The following is a 16,884-nucleotide window of genomic DNA, read 5'->3' as shown; positions in this document are numbered from 1 at the left end:
TGATATTACAGCAGCCAAAATAAACTGAGGTCATAAATATAACAGAGGCAGTGTCATGAAAGAATAAGAATGCAATCCAGTCAGGTTGAGGTGAAGGTGTTTGTGGTTGAAGAGTACATAAGAGTAAAAACAGTAAAACAGTAGTCTCTTAGTTTCAGCACCCCCAGTATAGGGTCGAGGGTGAAATAGCGACACGAGGCTGAGGTATGGCAGATTCGAATCCTGATGTCAGGCCAAAATGGTGTAATGAAAGCTGCATACCACAACCTCCTGATCACCCAACTGTATGGCCCACGTGGATTAAAATGAAAACCTCAGCACTGAGTCCTGGTCACTGATACACCGCTTACAGATTCTGCAGGCCATACTCAAGATACGCATTATGGAGGGCAACAGTCATCTTCATATTTACACAAAGTTTGGCAAGTCGTAGTATTAAATACAGCCTAGTCACAGATAAATACTTCATAACTCTTTCGTTGGTATGGCTATTCTACGACTCGGGCTACTAATGTTGATAGCGGAATCTTGGTTGTAATAGAATTACCTTTCCTGCCGTTTGCTTTCCTGGCCACTTCGGCTTGCCTTACAGAAATTCATCCATTCAGATTGTTCTGAAAGACACTAACGGGTTTTCGTAAACACAAGTTCAGATAAAATATTAATACAGAAAACTAACAAATATTACTGTTTTAGAGTTTCCCTTCAATATTTCACAAGAGACCTAACAGCTCCTGAGAAGCGATTATCAGTTCATACGTATAACAAAGTTCATTGGACTATACTAGCAAAAGAATCGTGACAGTACTATCCATTGTTTGCCATAAAAGTCTCGAAAGAAAAAGGACAATCTGAAAACAAATTTGTCCTAAAAAGCTTCGCTTGCTACAAGAAATTACACGAACAAAACAGTTGTTGTTGTTGCCGTCTTCAGTCCTGAGACTGGTTTGATGCAGCTCTCCATGCTACTCTATCCTGTGCAAGCCTCTTCATCTCCCAGTACTTAATGCAACCTACATCCTTCTGAATCTGCTTAGTGTATTCATCTCTTGGTCTCCCTCTACGATTTTTACCCTCCACGCTGCCCTCCAATGCTAAATTTGTGATCCCTTGATGCCTCAGAACATGTCCTACCAACCGGTCCCTTCTCCTTGTCAAGCTTTGCCACAAACTCCTCTTCTCCCCAGTTCTATTCAACACCTCCTCATTAGTTATGTGATCTACCCATATAATCTTCAGCATTCTTCTGTAGCACCACATTTCGAAAGCTTCTATTCTCTTCTTATCCAAACTATTTATCGTCCATGTTTCACTTCCATACAAATACTTTCAGAAACGACTTCCTGACACTTAAATCTATACACGATGTTAACAAATTTCTCTTCTTAAGAAACGCTTTCCTTGCCATTGCCAGTCTACATTTTATATCCTCTCTACTTCGACCATCATCGGTTATTTTGCTCCCCAAATAGCAAAACTCCTTTACTACTTGAAGTGTCTCATTTCCTAATCTAATTCCCTCGGCATCACCCGACTTAATTCAACTACATTCCATTATCCTCGTTTTGCTTTAGTTGATGTTCATCTTATATCCTCCTTTCAAGACACTGTCCATTCCGCTCAACTGCTCTTCCAAGTCCTTTGCTGTCTCTGACAGAATTACAATGTCATCGGCGAACCTCAGAGTTTTTACTTCTTCTCCATGAACTTTAATACCTACTGCGAATTTTTCTTTTGTTTCCTTTACTGCTCGCTCAATACACAGATTGAATAACATCGGGGATAGGCCACAACCCTGTCTCACTCCCTTCCCAACCACTGCTTCCCTTTCATGTCCCTCGACTCTTATAACTGTCATCTGGTTTCTGTACAAATTGTAAATAGCCTTTCGCTCCCTGTATGTTACCCCTGCCACCTTTAGAATTTGAAAGAGAGTATTCCAGTCAACGTTGTCAAAAGCTTTCTCTAAGTCTACAAATGCTAGAAACGTAGGTTTGCCTTTCCTTAATGTATTTTCTAAGATAAGTCGTAGGGTCAGTATTGCCTCACGTGTTCCAACATTTCTACGGAATCCAAAGTGATCTTCGCCGAGGTCGGCTTCTACCAGTTTTTCCATTCGTCTGTAATGAATTCGCGTTAGTATTTTGCCGCTGTGACTTATTAAACTGATAGTTCGGTAATGTTCACATCTGTCAACAGCTGCTTTCTTTGGGATTGGAATTATTATATTCTTCTTGAAGTCTGAGGGTATTTTGTCTGTCTCATACATCTTGCTCACCAGATGGTAGAGTTTTGTCAGGACTGGCTCTCCCAAGGCCGTCAGTAGTTCCAATGGAATGTTGTCTACTCCGGGGGCCTTGTTTCGACACAGGTCTTTCAGTGCACTGTCAAACTCTTCACGCAGTGTCGTATCTCCCATTTCATCTTCATCTACATCCTCTTCCATTTCCATAATATTGTCCTCAAGTACATCGCCCTTGTATATACCCTCTATATACTCCTTCCACCTCTCTGCTTTCCCTTCTTTGCTTAGAACTGGGTTTACATCTGAGCTCTTGATATTCATACAAGTGGCTCTTTCTTCTCCAAAGGTCTCCTTAATTTTCCTGTAGGCAGTATCTATCTTATCACTAGTGAGATAAGCCTCTACATCCTTACATCCTTACGTTTGTCCTCTAGCCATCCCTGCTTAGCCACGAAACAGAAGAAACTTAAAAATATTTTTTTTTTGCAAATGGGAGCTGTGCTAACTATAAGTGTGCCCCCAGGTGGCCACAGCACTTTTGGGGGTACGTGTGTGGCACGCACGAGGCCCAAACTATTGCAGCACATTCTTCCTTCCCTGTGCCCATCCCCCCAATCCTTGCTTCTTCCCCACTGCCCCCTCCTTCCCTGATGGAGTGAGGTGGCGCAGCGGTTAGAATTCGGGACTCGCATTCGGGACTCGCATTCGGGAGGACGACGGTTCAGTCCCGCGTCTGGCCATCCTGGTTTATGTTTTCCGTGATTTCCCTAAGTCGCTCAAGGCAAATGCTGGGATGGTTCCTTTCAAAGGGCGCAGCCGCCTTCTTTCCCTGTCTTTCTCTACTCCGATGAGACTGGTTACCTTGATCTCTGGTCTCCTCCCCCAAACAACCCAACCCCTCTCCTTCCCCTCCTCTCTGTGTTCTAACTTACGTCGATCTGGGTATCCACCTGGTTTCCTGTATTCCTTGCGTTTTTGTTCCCCTTATCTTTTCTCTTTCACTCTTACTTTCTGGCGCTGTTGGTCCGCCTTTGGGGTTTGACCTAAAATTCTAAATTTTCTGTTCATAAGGTGAGCCATTTGGTGGAAAACTCCCTCCCTATTGTATGTGGTGTGGATTCCTCTACCCTGTTCCTCTACCCCCCAGCCTGTGTAGCCATTCCATGTGGTGGGGCTGAGCCTCCCGATAACACAGGGATCACACTTCTAATACCTGAGCTTTTGCCTCTCCATGTATGCTTGGGAGTGGTTGCTTGTCATTCTGGCCAGACGGCCCTTGCTGTGGCTGGGTGGCGCCCAGGGGGAGGGCCCCTTATAGGAGTGGTATCAGGGTGGATGCTTTGGGTATGAAACATATCAAGCTCCAAAAATCTGGCCTTTCTTCTACGGCCGTCTCCTCAAATGGTCACGGGCCATCGAATGCTGCTTCTTATGACCCTGCAGGCTTCCCTTCCCTAGCTACTCCCCTGAGAGGACCAGGATCACTGAATTGGAGTGAAACACTTTCCCCACTGCCTGGTCTGCGTTAGGACGGATTATGACACATCAGCGCCAAAAAATAGTTATTTTTTGTTAAAAATGTCGGAGACAAGTTTCGTGAAATGGAATCTCTCAGTAAGATGTGGTCGAGTTACCTGTTGATCAAAACATCCTCTGCTGTCCAATCTGGTGCACTTCATGCAAGTGATCGTCTTTGCGACGTCCCAGGGTCCATGACACCTCACCAGTCTTAGAATTTAGAATATCATCCAGGGAGTAATGTTGCATAGGGACCTCATTCTTCATACTGATGACTATGGACAGGACTTTCATTTTGTTTGGCATGTAAAGAAAGGTCGTAAGGACGACCGCACCGATACTGGCGCCTTTATTGTGGCATTTGATAGAGATAATCTCCCAGAGTATGTCAACGGTATGTGTTATTGGCGTGATGTGAGGCCATACGTCCCACCACCCATGAGGCGCTTTCGGTGATTGCGTTTCAGGCACATGCCTTACCAATGCATGGCAGACACTCTATGTGGTGTCTGGACACCCACTCAGTGAGGGAAGCCTCTGTGTTCAGCCACCCATGTGCGTTGTCATGACAATCACTATCGATGCTTACCAGGTTTTCTGGCTTAAAAGAAAGAAGATAAGAGTACAAGACCCTGTCTTGTCTTAAGCTGAGGATCGCTAAAATTTGGCAGATTTCCTGTGTTGATAACTCTTGCCTCTGTTACACCCTTTCTCCACTCCCTCTTTCTAGCCCCAGCCCTCCACCCCCCTCCTTTCCCCCACCCTTTTGGTTCCCCTGCCCTCTCCCCCGCCCCAGCGCCTGCCGGTGACGGGACTTCTTCCTAGGACACCTCCCCCTGACGTCTCTCATTCTGGAGGCCTGCTGCCACGTCTCAGCCACAGGACACACAGTCTGTGCGCCCCACGGCTGTTTGTTTTTTTAGTTCCGGATCTTGCAGAAGCCACCTCTCCCTTTGTGCCCTGTCTTCCTCAACCTAAGAAGTAGAAGAAGAAGAAGAAGAAGAAGAAGAAGAAGAAGAAGAAACCCAAGTCCCCACACAAGACTTCCTGGTGCTGCTGGAGGTGCCATCTCCCACCTTGCAACGAGAGTCAGACCTTTTATTTTTGTATGTCACGTCATCCTTATTGGTGATAGATGGTGACCTAGCATTGTGTTTGGCTCCAGCGCATTCATCTCCCATTTGTATACACACTCTGTGCCTATTCAATGTAACTGTAATGGATACTCATGTCAGCTCCACTTTACCTTTTACTCTGCAACTTGGGTAGTTCTCGAAGAATCTCATTTTGCCGATGCCCTTCGTGACTTCCATGCGTTGTCGGAATTAAGTCAGCCCTTTGATGTCTTCCAGTGGCGTTTGCACGTTGGTATGTACGGATATTATTAGTACATGGATCCCGCTTTGTACCCCATTGGAAGCAATTGGTGTCTGGGGACTCTGCAGTCAGTTTGCATTGTCTAGCTCCCTCTTGACAGGCCACCTTCATCTGGTGCCCTAACTGCCCTCTTTCACCAGTTCCTCCCTCCTTCCTCCTTGGCGATTTTAATGCGCATCATTGGCGGGGAAGTGCTTTTTAATCTAGTTACAGGCGCCTCATTGGCCAGTTTCTTGTGGACCACGACCTGCGCATTCTTAATGATAGTCTTCCTCCTGATTTTCGTCCCACATATTGAAATTTCCCTGCCATTGATCTTTCGCTCTCTGTCCCTCCCCTTTTTACCTCTTCACAATGGTCGCCATACAACGACCTCTGTGATTGTGACCACTTCTTGTTGATTCTCTCGTTCACTTCCCGCCTCCTGACGATCAGGGTACCCTGCTGATTGGTTTCTGTCTACCTCCAGGACGTTTTGCCACCTTCTTTGTCGGATCGCATTGAGGAAGTAGTCTATGATTCGTCCAATAAGATAATCTGGACTGGTGGCGTTGCTGCTCCCCTCTTGACAGGCCCCATTCACTGTTGGCCAGTACCATGGTGGAGCACAGCCATTCCCACCGCTATCTGATCGTCGTCGCATCATGCAACATCTTAAGTGACGTCTATTCTCCGTCGATCATATTACCTATAAGCGTCTTCACACCAAAGTCCTTTGCTTAATCAAACAGAACAAATGAGTGTTGGGAATGCTTTGTCTCCTCCCTAGATTCTTCTGTCCCTTTGTCACAGGTATGAGCTACACCCCACATACTCCAAGGTAGGCAGCAGCAGTCTTCCATGCCATGTCTTGCCCTTTTAGGTGACCTCTGTACAGATGCATCAGTTCTCGCAGAAAACACCTCACGATCCTTATTGCGATGGATTCAGCAGGTTATAAAGTGGGCTGAAGTCTCTCCCTTACATTTTTCCCCTTGTTAGGAGAAACCCTACAATGAACCTTTCACTGAGTCTGTGAATCTTCTTGCCCTATCTCCTCCTCACGATTCAGTTGCTGGCCCTGATTCCATCCACAACCGATTGCTTCAACACTGCAATCCTCCACAATGACAATAGCTCTTCCAGGTGTTTAACCATATGTGCCCTAAGGCATTTTCCCCTCTCAATGGAGAGACAGTATCGTGGTTCAGTCTTTAAGCCTGACCAATCTTCCCTGTAAGTTATTCGACAGGATCTTGGCTCATCAGCTCAATTGGGTCCTTGAATCTTGGGACCTTTACCTCATTACTAGTGTGGCTTTTTGGAGGAACGATCTGCGATCGATCATCTGCTTAGATTGGAAATATGTTTGGCAGGTCATCTTGTCACAGTTTTCTTCGATCTTCATAAAGCCTATGACACAGCTTGCATGAGTGGGGTCTCCAGGGCCTCCTCCCTATTTTTATTCGCCATTTCCTGTCACACTGGTCTTTCAGACTGGATTGGCACTGATTTCAGCTCTCCACAGACCCAGGAAAACGACAGAGCTCCGTATTATCTTTCTTCCCTCAATTATATTAATGTACTTGTGGCAGCTACCAAACCGTTGGCCACCCCTGCTTTGTATGTGGATGATTCCTGTATTTGGGCGGATGCCATTCAGTAATATTCCACATGGACACACTCGCACAATTTTCAATTCACTCCCCTCTATAGGGTGGTGGATTTCTGTAGCTGGACTATGCTCAATCCCAATCCTTCCTTTTTCATGAGGCAGTCCAAACTCCTGGTCTCCTATGCCATGATTATCTGCTCTTCCCCCTGCTCAACCCCGTCCTGTTCTACTCTTCTCGTGGCTTTGAGCCGCTGCCCACCATCTGATGGGCTTACCAGTTGGGCTCCACGTCGCTTCTCTCCACTGTGACTTCCATCTTCCCTTCTTGTCCTCTTCCATACATTCTCTTCCGACCAATATCACCCCGTTGGTTAGTTCCTTGGCCCTGGATTCTGTTGCTTGTTATGAACGCTCTTATGGGAGTTTCAGGATGCCATTGTTACAATGATGGCTCTAAATCCGCTGACCATAGGGGATATGGCATCATGTCTTCTGCTGGAATGGAACACCATCTCTTGCTTGAAAAGTGTGGGATGTTTACCGCGAAATTGATGTCAATTTACTGGGCTCTGTGCTTCAGTAAACGGTCTTCACTTACCCGAGATTAGTTAGGTATGGACTCAATGAGTGAGTGGCCTTCTAATAAACTTCGCGCCATCAAGGAGATTCCAACCATGCGGCATTCTTCCCCCTGCCTCTCCTGGCGGGAATTTAACATCCCTAGCGTCTTCATATTGGCCATACTAGGTTGATACACGGTTTTTTACTTCGCTATGAGGTGTCCCCCCCACCCCACCTTTCACAATCGTGGGCTCTCCTCGCGGTGACCCACACTTTGCTGGACGACCCTCCTTTTTGGCCTTTCACACTAAATTTGCCCTCCCACCTTCGTTGTCTCGGGCGTTAGCAGACGACCCTCACATGGTTGTTTGTCCTTAGTTTCCTTTGCGAAAGTGGTTTTCCCTCTCAGGTATAAGTAAACAAATTTTCCTCTGGAATTTGAGTCCCTCAATCAGCGTAGGCGTTGGTTATGGAGACCTTGACCTTGACTCCACACCGTTCCCTACCGACTAAAATCTCTGCTGCCAGGCAGTCAGCTGCCATTTGTGCTTGTGAGCACTCAGGAGGCATCTCGCAGAGCGTTACTCGTCACCAGTCCTTTAATATGACACAGGGTATTGTTTTCCACAGGGACCTCCTCCTCATATCTGATGAGGAGCTCAGGACTAATCTGACATGGCGCAGAGTGGAGATCACTTTCTCTGGCGAGTACAGAGAGATGTTAAGGACAAGCGCATGGTTACTGGTAGGAGGGACTTTCGATGTTGGCTCAAACGTAACAAAAATAAATGTGCACTTAAATGAGCGTTACACTTCCGAAAACGGATTATTCTACTGTCGGTAGTTCAAAGTTCTACGGCGCGTCCACACTGCAAATATAGAGTCCCGTGTTTGATGAATTAACTGAGACAGTTCTATCTGTGGATCACATGCAGTTGCGTCTGACGTCTGCCCTTTAATAGCATAACATAAAATCTGTTGAGCCAGCATGATGACCAATCACTTGAACTAACAGAGGCGTGCAATAGTAGCCGTCAGACTTGACTCACGACGTGATAAAGATTGCGAACAGAACCATTACTGCGTGTGGTTACCACGACCTCACACAATGAGGCGAGCAGACGAAAACAATGCCCAGTACACTGAGGTGACAAGTCATGGGATAGCGACATGCACCTACACAGATGGCGATTCTATCGCGAACACAAGGTATAAAAGAGCAGTCGATTGTCAGAGCCGTCATATGCACTCAGGTGAGTCACGTAAAAAGCTTTCCAACATGATTTCACAATATATATAAATGGCCTAGTAGATAATGTCGGAAGTTCCATGCGGCTTTTCGTGGACGATGCTGTAGTATACAGAGAAGTTGCAGCATTAGAAAATTGCAGCGGATAGGCACTTGGTGCAGGGAGTGGCAACTGACCCTTAACGTAGACAAATGTAATGTATTGCGAATACATAGAAAGAATGGTAGCGGAATAAACACTGGTAGCAGTTACTTCTGTAAAATATCTGGGAGTATGCGTACGGAGCGATTTGAAGTGGAATGATCATACAAAACTAATAGTTGGTAAGGCGGGTGCCAGGTTGAGATTCATTGGGAGAGTCCTTAGAAAATGTAGTCCATCAACAAAGGAGATGGCTTACAAAACACTCGTTCGACCTATTCTTGAGTATTGGTCATCAGTGTGGGATCCGTACCAGATCGGGTTGACGGAGGAGATAGAGAAGATCCAAAGAAGAGCGGCGCGTTTCGTCAAGGGTTATTTGGTAACCGTGATAGCGTTACGGAGATGTTTAGCAAACGCAAGTGGCAGAGTCTGCAAGAGAGGCGCTCTGCATCGCGGTGTAGCTTCCTCGCCAGATTTCGAGAGGGTGCGTTTCTGGATGAGGTATCGAATATATTGCTTCCCCCAAGTTATACCTCCCGAGGAGATCACGAATGTAAAATTAGAGAGATTCGAGCGCGCGAGGATGCTTTCTGACAGTCGTTCTTCCCGCGAACCATACGCGACTGGAACAGGAAAGGGAGGTAATGATAGTGGTACGCAAAGTTCCCTCTGCCACACACCGTTGGGTGGCTTTCGGAGTATAAATGTAGATGTAGACTATGGCCGCAAGACGGGAACTAGGACTTTGAGTGCGGAATGGTAGTTCCAGCTAGAAAGAAGGAACGTTCCATTTCGGAAATCGTTAGGGGTTCAATATTCGGAGATCTACAGTGTCAAGAGTGTGCTCAGGATACTAAATTCCAGGGATTACCTCTCACCACGGACAACGCAGTGGGCGACGGCCTCCACTTAACGACAGAGAGCAGCGGCGTTTACGTAGAGTTATCAGCGCTAATAGAACAACTACTCTGCGTGAAGTGACCGCAGAAATCAGCGTGGAACGTACGACGATCATGTCAGTTAGAACAGGGCGGGGAAATTTGGTATCAGTGGGCTATCGCAGCACACGACCCGCCTGCAGTGGCTCTCCTGGGCTCGTGACCACATCGGTTGGATCCGAGACAAATGGAAAACCGTGGCCTGGTCAGATGAGTCCCAATTTCAATCGGTAAAAGCTGATGATAGTGTTAGTGTGACGCAGACCCCCTGAAGCTATGGACCCAAGTTGTCAACAAGCCACTGTGCAAGCTGGTGTGGCTCCACAATGGTGTGGGCTGTACTTACGTGGAATGGAATAAATTCTCTGGATGTTCGGCTACTTGGACACCATTTGCAGCCATTCCCGGACTTCATGTTTTGTGCATGACGATGTGCTATGTCACTGGACCACAACTGTTCGGGACTTGTTTGAAGAGCATTCTGGAAATCTGAGTGAATGATATAGGCACCCACGTCGTCCGACATGAATGTCGTGGAACATTTATGGGACACAATCGAGAGGCCAGTTCGTGCACGTCATCCTGCACCGGTATCGCTTTCGCAGGTATGGACGTCTATAGAGGCAGCATGGCTCAATACTTCTCCAGGGGACTTCCAACGACTTGAGTCCATGCCACATCGAGGTGCTGCACTACACCGGGTGAAAGGAGGTCCGACGCAGTATTAGGACTTTTGTGACCTGAGCGTGTGAAATACAACGAAAATAAGTCGAAGAATTAAACTATCGGGACAGTCAACAGAATTAGCGTTTTTTTGGCTCAGAGAACAAAATGAATCATGCTCCTAATATAAAACACCCACTGTAACAAAAAACGATTCCAGGAAACCAGAGCTTCCTCCAAAACCTAGTTCAGAAAACATCACATGACCTTTATAGCTATGTCGAAGGCCACATAACCAAGAAACCACAACTCATTCAAAAACTGGTACTGAAGGCTTCGCCACCTGCGTAGTTAGAAAATATTTCTTGACAGGAAAAGACCAAAAGTCGCTGTCTAACCATTATCGAAGATCCAACTTGATCGTAATGACTAGGACAATTGCTACTGCACCCACTAATCTTAATTAATAATTATTACGAATGAATAACACAACGTCCTGAAAGTCCGTTAACATCAATTTCCGTGTGCACATACATTAAACACACGTACAATAAACAAAAAAAAAAGTGGAAACGTACTTATCGTACTAAATCAGCCGTCACACAAAAGTAGACTAGCGCCACACCATCCCCCCTGCTCCATACACGTACACCCAAGAAACAAAATTCACCATTGATAAATAAAGCAATATCACCAGTCGCCAGCACAGACTTCTAGAGGCAGCAACTCATCTGAACAGGTTACCATTCATTGTCATGGTGACAATGGCACATACGTATGTTGTGATCCGAAACACAACTCTTCCAGACATTCCCGCAGATATGGCGCTTGAGATATTCGAACACCAGACCATCCAACTGAAGGCGCTTTATCTTCGTCGCCGTATCGTCATCCATTGCGCATGTAATAAAATACTAGTGAATTTCATCGTCAAAGCGAAGATGAAACAAAACTTTGCTCTCAAACCATTAAAAACTGGGAAGAACAAACAGTCACAGCTTGCCGGAAATCGCTCTCCTCCCTATATGCAATTCAAAAATTTAGAAAAATATTTCCAACCCATGTTAAACAAAAATTAGTCCAAACACTAGTCTTGCCTAATCTTTACCACTGTGATGTAGTTCAACACGGCACAACTAGTGAAAATTCGAGATGCCTCGAGCTGGTGATGAATGCTTGCGTTACATACGTATGCAATATACGGTTGTATGATCATATCAGTCCTTCATACTCCCAGCTAGGTTGGATACGCCCACATAAGGCACGCGATCTCCACACGATGTGCTTACTTCATCGATTTCTTAGCCACTGGTGCCCCCAATACTTATCTTCTCACATTAAACACCTATCATTCCACAACCGCAATACCAGATCGGATACGTCTAGCATCTTGGCTGTACCTTTACATTACACAAAATCTTTCTCCGTGTCATTCTCCATCTCAGCCATACGACTATGGAACGCGCTCCCCTGTGATCTGCGTATTATCCAGAACCACTCAACATTCAAGAGGGAACTCAAGACTTACATATTAGGGACGGTATAGCCACCATTGTTGTGCCCCTCTCATCTCTTTCTTTCTCCTCTCCATCATAGCTTCGAATTTTACCATTCTATTTCTCTTCCTCTAACCTATCTACCTCTTCTACATCTCTTTCACCCCATTCTTTCGTCTTATGTCTCTGCTTGATGAGAATAACTCACAAGCTGCAAGAATATAACGAGAAAATTCCCAACTATCAATAGGACTGACATTCATAAAAGAAAAATGTTTACTTTCATATACATAGTCATTACTACTACTACTATTATTATTATTATTATTATTATTATTATTATTATTATTATTATTATTATTGATTGTTATAATTATTTTTTGATTGTTATAATTATCATTGTACTACTTTTATAATCTCAATTTTTTCTTTAACATTAATACTGTATAACATGTTATATGTCCTTAATGTTCTGTAGAAACTGAAATTTATTGAATCTGAGTATGCCTGGTTAGGTGTAAGAGAGGGCCTGAAGGCCCTAATCTTGCCAGGTAAAATAAATGCATAAATAAATAAAAAGACGCCGGACTAACAACCGCAGTGCTGAAAACAAATAGATAGCGAATAACCACCCACGATACACTAACACTCTAACAAAACTCCAGAAACACAGCTCCAATACGAAGCATACGCGTGATACACAACGCTTACCAAGCCACGTAGCTTCGGTCCAGTCATGCACTAACAACACTTAAAAGCAAATTCTAAACATCGGCAATCAACACTAAAGAGCGGCACATCATACTAAAAAACACCTTTTCAAAGGCGACCTGTTTCAAATACGCCGGCAAGCACGTCGTCACATAAGTTGTCAGGGGGCGACGACTGCCAGGAGACGTCGCGTCTGAACCAGTTCCTCTCGACCCATAACCAGTCAATGAGCGTTTCTATTATGAGCTGACACTCTTGTTTGGGACTTCGGAAATTCTTCCTCAGAACACTCTAAATACAATCCATTAACAGCATTTCCAAACTTGTCATAAGCTTCCTCGAGGAAGTGAAGATACTTCAATGACACTTAACGAAGTGTATCAACTGCATCTCAACGATTGCTAAGACATTTAAAAACCTGTCCATGCACTACCCAGGATGCTGGGGGTAAGGAATAAAATTCACTATGTGATCGTTTTTGCTTTACCAGTTCTATGTTGCGAGATCATATTTTGCGTTCTGCCTGGCGGTGGAGCTACACTGCCGGAAAAATATTCGTACATCCTCATAGAATTTACAACTCATTGAAACTTTATTGTTGCAACAGTGCATATGGAGTAGATGAAATGATTACATTTACAGAACAATAGCATAAGAAGTTCTGAGGTATCAGGTATTGACCCCAGATGGCAAATACTATTGTGGGATACATTATGCAACATCTACACGACCTCTTCACGTAGGAGTTGTTGGTTGATGAGTCGCACGAGTCCCTTCTCCTACCATCATATCCCGCACGTGCTAGACTGGAGACAAATCTGGAGATTGTGGTGGCCACGTCTTGGAGAGCGTATTGAAATTCACGGGCAGGGTGTGGACGAGCATTTTCCAGCTGGAACAAGAATTCACCTTCCCGTTGCAAGAAGGGGAGAAGTGGCCAACAACGTTTTGCACGTACCGATCATTGATTAGCGTCCGCTCCAGAAACACCGAAGGTCAGACAGAGTTGTAGCTTATCGCGCTCCAGGCCATAAAGCCCTTCTCACACGGAGCAATGTTCGCCGCAAGCTTACGAGATGGCGTGCATGCCTGCCGGCTTGCAGGGAGAGGAGCCGGCTATCTTCCATGCCGAAGCTCTCCCACGGTGCTAGATCGGCAGCTACTTGTGTTGTGATCGGCTGCATGTTGTATCGAACGAAGATGGCTGCTTCCGGTACAGATGTTCAGAGCAAACTGGCGTTATTAGCTGTTTTGGTGCTAAAAGATGCAGAAATGCATGCTAATGAGAGAAGAAGAAAGAAAGAATGGACGAAAAACTGGATTAAGAGGAGAAACATTGGAAAAGGTGTGCTCTCCATGCTTCATAGAGTTGAGGTTTCTACATTCAGCACAAAATTCATAATTTTGTACTTAAGTTTTTCATCCCAGCGCCACTGCTTTTCCATGATTTTACTTTGGCGTACTCCACTTTCAGTAAATTGTACATTTTGCTATAGCACTCCTTGCTCGTCGTATATGGTCGAACAAGACACACGGCACTTGCAGCTCTTTCGAGTGCTTCTGCACACCAGTGTTTATTATAATAGTTTGCGCTTTTCACAACATAGTCACTGTTCTTCCCTGTAAGTACATATCAATGCTTCAATCGCTTCCTTGGACTACTGCGGTGCCATTATTTAATAATTATAAGAACTTCCTATCGCACCTCACAACAGCAGGAAAGCGACTATCAACAAAGGCTTCCCGCCCAAGCTTTCCTCGTCTGACGTCACAAACGAAACTTCTCATGATTGTCCAACGCAGGTAGCACGCAGGAACCTTACAAGAAAAATACCACCGGACCTATCCTGGAAATTTTACAAGGTTCCCAGCAAGGTAACTCCCAGCAGACGACGGAGCCCGCAAGGCAGCCGCCGCGCGAGCCAGGAGGGAAACTTACAGCGCATCTTGCTCCGTGTGAGACGGGCTTAAGGCGTGAGATGGGGGCCAGTGTGCCTTGGATGAATGCGGTCTGAGACAACACTGCCCAGGTCTACGTCTTACGCGCAAACGACCATCACCTGCGCGCAGGCATAACTGTTTTTATCGCTGAAGACCACGGCACACCATTCGATCTTCCAAGTAATCCTATGACGGCACCAGTCGAGCTGTGCACGTCGATGCTGTGGCGTGAGTGGAAGACGGGACAGAGGTGTGCGTGCCAGTAGTCTCACTGCTAATAACCTGTTCACAACTGCTGTTGACAGGTCTGGACTCAAAAGTGCTCTTATCTGCATGGATACTCTAAAAATCACATTTAGGTGCCTGGCAGAGGGTTCATCGAACCACCTTCACAATTGTCTATTATTCCAATCCCTTATAGTGCTTGGAAAGAATGAAGACACACCTTTCCGTACGAGCTCTGATTTCCCTTACTTCATCGTGGTGATCGTTCCTCCCTATGTAGATCGGTGTCAACAAAATGTTTGCATTCAGAGGAGAAAGTTAGTGATTGCCATTTCGTGACAAGATTCCGTCGCAACGAAAAAGCCTTTATTTTAATGACGTGCAGCCCAAATCCTGTATCATTTCAGTGACTCCCATATTTTGCTATAATACAAAACGTGCTGCCTTTCTTTGAACTTTTTCGATGTACTCGTTCAGTCCTATCTGGTAAGGATCCCACACTACCCAGCAGTATTCTAAAAGAGAACGGACAACATTAGTATAGGCAGTCTCCTTAGTAGGTCTGCTACATTTTCTAAGTGTCCTGCCAATGAAACGCAGTCTTTGGTTAGCCTGTGCCGTGGTAGCTGTAAGATCTCCACAATGCGACGATCCTGGCGGTCGTCTGTGCTTTGTGGACATCCAGTACCTCACTTATGGCTGTAAGAATTTCGAAGTGACCACTGATACTAGCTAGCATCGTTGCACAATTGATGTAGCACGTTCCAATTGTGTGACAATTCTCCGCGAGGACCATTCCGCCACTCGGAAGGCCACGGTTTGACCACTTTCAAACTCGCTCAGTTGGCTGTAGGAAGCACGAGTGTGTCTCCGTGGCATAGTTGCCTGCTTACTTCACACGTTTGCACCACACTGAGCCTTCTTGCTGTGAGGGCTCCATATTAAAGTATAGACATAGATGGCACTTAGGTAGCTCTGCCACTACGCTGTTATCGAACGATTTTGAAACCATTATCGGACATCTACTGTCTCCTACTTGGCATATGCCGTGATTCGATCAAAATCGACGTATTTCCACGCGTACAATCTTTTCCGACAATGTATTTTTTCTGTTAATGATGTTGCTTGATCTGCAGTGTTTACTGAAAACAACTGATAATCATCATCATCAGTTATCTGCTATATTAGCAGGTCCTTTGCCTCTCCATTTTCTGCGATCCATTGCTTCCTTCTTAAGGCTGCTGTATGTTGTACCGTCCATCATGTCATCCAGTATCTGGAATCTCTTCCTTCCTCGCTTCCTTTTCCCTTCTACATAACCTTCTAAAACTGTTTTTATCAGTCCGTCATTTTTTCTTAATATATGCCCAATCCAATTTCTTTTTCTTCTCTTTATTACATCTAGTAACTGCCTTTTCTCTCCCACTCTTCTCAGTACCTCTTCATTTTTTACTCTGTCCATCCAACTTATTCCTTCCATCTTCCGCCATGTCCAGATCTCAAAAGCCTCCAGCCTTTCTCTGTCTTTTTTCCTCATAGTCCATGTTTCAGCGCCATATAGAAGAACACTCCATACAAGACATTTTATGAGTCTCTTTCTGAGTTCTCTGTCCATACCGCTGCAGAAGATTCTCCTTTTCTTATAAAACGCCTCTTTTGCCATTGCTATCCTTGTTTTAATTTCTGTGGTGCACTTCCAGTCGGTGTCTATCCTGCTTCCAAGATACTTAAAATTTTGCACCTGTTCTAGTTTTTCTCCATTCAGCACAATTTTTAGTTCCTTATTTCCTCCTATTGCCAATACTTTTGTTTTATTTGTGTTAATTTTCATTCCATATTTTTTTCCGTTAGTTGCAATGGTGTCCACCAAATCCTGTAATTCTTTTTCCCCTGTGGCTAGAAGGACCATGTCATCAGCAAATCTCAAGCACCCTACTCTTCTTCCTCCAATTTCTACTCCTTTGTCATCTAATGAGCATTGGTCAATCATATTTTCCAAGTACAGGTTGAAAAGAGTAGGTGATAAACAGCATCCTTGTCTTACTCCTTTCCCTAGTCTGATCCAGTTTGTACTTTCTCCTCTCACTTTAACTGAAACTTTTTGATTAAGGTACAATGAGTTTATAAGTCTTCTGGTTTTCCAGTCCACTCTCTTTTCCCTCATAATAGTCGCCAGCTTGTCCCAAACCACATTGTCAAATGCCTTTTCTAAATCGATGAA

Source organism: Schistocerca serialis, chromosome 1, assembly GCF_023864345.2.
Source record: "Schistocerca serialis cubense isolate TAMUIC-IGC-003099 chromosome 1, iqSchSeri2.2, whole genome shotgun sequence".
NCBI lineage: Eukaryota > Metazoa > Arthropoda > Insecta > Orthoptera > Acrididae > Schistocerca > Schistocerca serialis.
The sequence above is the reverse complement of the archived record's forward strand: the minus strand, read 5'-3'. Positions refer to the sequence as shown.